This window comes from Balaenoptera acutorostrata, chromosome 5 (assembly GCF_949987535.1).
Source record: "Balaenoptera acutorostrata chromosome 5, mBalAcu1.1, whole genome shotgun sequence".
Lineage (NCBI taxonomy): Eukaryota > Metazoa > Chordata > Mammalia > Artiodactyla > Balaenopteridae > Balaenoptera > Balaenoptera acutorostrata.
This window is the reverse complement of record NC_080068.1, coordinates 112124919-112128403: the sequence shown is the minus strand read 5'-3', so window position 1 is coordinate 112128403 and position 3485 is coordinate 112124919.

Sequence of the window (3485 nt, the reverse complement as noted above, 5' to 3'; positions counted from 1 at the left end):
AGATGACTGCCCACAGGAGGCCACCGAGTTCCTCTCATGAGACCTCCCTTGATAAGCGAGCGGCATTCTCCTCATGTCATGATGTGGGCAGAAATTTCAGAGGAGCATGAGATAGGACTGCCTGTGGTCCATGTCAGGGCCAGTGGCACTGCTAGTTTGAACATGCTTTGGCCATCGCTTGACCCATGGCTGCATAAGGAGATCTTGAAGCGACAGCTATCCTGCAACAAAGCAGTAGCACGCACATTAAGCTTTCTTAGTTAGAGAACTCTGTAGATAAGGGATTGGACTTGGCACTTATATGACGTGGTCTCCTTGAAGTTCAGGCTTAACAACATTTGATTTGAGGCATTTCGAAAGATAACATCCCTTAACTCCACCTAACAACAATTGAAGACATAAAAACAGTTATCAGGATTGTGTTAATGCCTTCTAACTGTGCAAGCAGAGGAAGATGTCCAGAAGAAGGTGGAGAAAGTGTACAATCTGTACAGAGAACAAAGCGAAGGGTACAAATAGTGTCTGCCTACTTGTGTCCACCTGCACTTAGCCTTCTCTTGCTAGAACTAGGCAGAGAACGAGCTAGTTGTTTTTCTGAAGAATGGCTGAGTGACCAAGGTTGCACAGCAGTCTCTGGGCATGAACGGTTCAGTGACAATTAAAAGACACATTCTGGCCCTTTTAAAAAACTCATCATAGGGCAGGGATCTAGAATCTGGAAAACAGTTGGCCAAATGTCTGAGACCTTTCCTCCTGGCATGTTAATTTAGAAGTAAAGTTATTTCTTTCAATGAATATTTATTTATTGTTTGCTCATGCTAGTTACCAGGACTACAGTGGTAATTGAGACTTACCAGATTACCTTGATGGAATTTGCTATTAGTCTAGCAAGGGGAAAACTTTCAAAGCAAGCCACAAAAGTAAATATATATTTTCAAACAGTGATATGTGTTACAAAAGAAGTATAGGATACTTTGTGAGGCATTGTTACAGGAGAATCTAATTTAGATTTGGGGTGTGGGGAAGGCCCTATTTTGAGTAAATGACATTCAGCTAAGAGCTGAAGCCTGCACTTGGAGTTAGCAGAGTGTGTGTGTGCATGTGTACATGTGCCTGTGTGTGTGAAGAGTGCAAGATGAGTGCTGAGGACATGGGAAGTGTCCTGGGCTGAAGGAACAGTGAAGATCCCGTGGGGGAAGCTTGGCTCTTTTGGGAAACTGAAAGCAAGCTGGCGTGGTTGTCATGTGGTGTGTGTGAAGCAGAGATGGGCATGAGTTGAAGCTGGAGGCAGGCAGGGGCCATGCCATTCAGGGCTTTGTGGGCCGTGTGTAACATTTATGATTTATCCTAAGGATGGAGCGTGTTTGTTGGTGACCTGCTGTGGGAAGATGGGTTGGGGTGTACACCAGCTGTTAACCTGAATGGTGGTGCTTCTGTTCTTGTAAGTGACCCGGGATTGGAGTGTGACCTTGGGTGCAATGCCAGTGAAACAGGGTCACATTTCATAACACATTTTGTAGGTTATCAATGATGGTGATAGTGCTTTATCAAGGTAGTGAAAAAGGAATGCAATCATGCAGGAAAATACTTCACGTTTGTTTGATCGCCCCCAAACCTCGAATACCATGAGCACGTGTGCAGACATTCAGGAAGGCAGAGTCAGTGAACACCACGGTCCCTGCTGAAAGCAGAGTCTGCAAACAATTGTTCACCCCACATCCTGCCCTACTAGAACTTCTCCCTGTAAGCTGCTCCCTCCTGCCCCTCAGTTCTGGAAACAGGAGGGAAGTTTAAACAACTCACTCACTGGACCCTTCTCTTAAGCTTGAAAAAAATTTTTTTCTTGTATGTTTCTTAGGAAAGGGTAACCAAAAAATACCAAGCTGCAAAATCTTTGACATTCCAAAGAATTGCCTATGGTGCTGCCCATATTTGCAAAGCCTGGGCTGGGATTTTTTTTTTTTAATCAATCTGTTTTTATTGAAGTATAGTTGATTTATAACATTTTGTTAATTTCTGCTGTACAGCAAAGTGATTCAGTTATAAATATATATATATATATATATATACATTCTTTTTTAAATATTCTTTTCCATTATGGTTTATTATAGGATATATGTATATATATATATATTTTTGGCTGCTTTGGGTCTTCATTGCTGTGCGTGGGCTTTCTCTAGTTGCAGTGAGCGAGGGGCTACTCTGTTGCGGTGCGCGGGCTTCTCATTGCGGTGGCTTCTCTTGTTGTGGAGCACGAGCTCTAGGCACGTGGGCCTCAGTAGTTGCAGCACGTGGGCTTAGCAGTTGCAGCACGTGGGCGCTAGAGCACTTGGGCTTCAGCAGTTGCAGTGTGTGGGCTCTAGGGCGTGTGGGCTTCAGTAGTTGTGGTGCGTGGGCTCAGTAGTTGTGGCTCGCAGGCTCCAGAGCACAGGCTCAGTAGTTGTGGCTCACGGGTCTAGTTGCTCTGTGGCATGTGGGATCTTCCCAGACCAGAGATCGAACCCGTGTCCCCTGAATTGGCAGGCGGATTCTTAACCACTGCGCCACTAGGGAAGTCCTATCATAGGATATCAAATACAGTTGTCTGTGCTATACAGTAGGACCTTGCTGTTTATCCATTGGGATTTTGTTTTTGATTAAGATTCTAACAATAATCCCAAGGAGCAGGTACCTTATAAGATGTTTATTGTAAGTATGTAATTCAACATATTTTGCATTTCACTTGGGAAGTGATTTCTTTTTCTTTTTAAATTTGGTGAATGGGAAGAATTTAAACAGTTACGTGTTAAAACCTACCACCCCAATGAACCAGGGAAAAACTTATGGATTAGTAGAGGAAAGGGCTATCATTTCAAGTTATGTTTCTATGAGTTCAGCCATCAAATATTAAAAAAAAAGTTGCTGCTTAAAAGCATTATTCATAGACTACCAGATGGATTATATATAATCTATTGTCTACAGATGTATTAGGTTAGAAGAGTAATAAATTCTCGGCTTTAAGTAAATACAGATCACAATCATGACTGCTACAGAATGAATCTGAATGAGTTGGAGAAGCAATGGACTAATTGTTTCAAAAGACAGAATGAGAACAAAAATATGGTAGGAATGCACAGTATATGTGAATTCTGCTCAATAGATGAACGACAGCCTCCATTCCTAAAGCAGTAAATCTGAATTAATACTTATCCCATTATGTGCCTTAGTTCATAGAAAAATAACTTTGCTTTCCTCTGTTTCATTTGCCTAATCTTAAGAAAAATGGAAGATAATAATAATCTTGACAGCTAGAAGTATGACCATGAAAAAAATGATTCTAAAGCCATTGGCAGATCCAGTGGATCCACAGAACTGAACAGTATGCAGTTTGAACAAATATTTCTCAAGTCCTACTGCCATGGGACTGTGAAGTTGGCCTTCTAGAGAGCACAGCCTGGCCATTCTTATCCCCTAGCTAGTCTTGGACCATGAGACGGGATATAGCC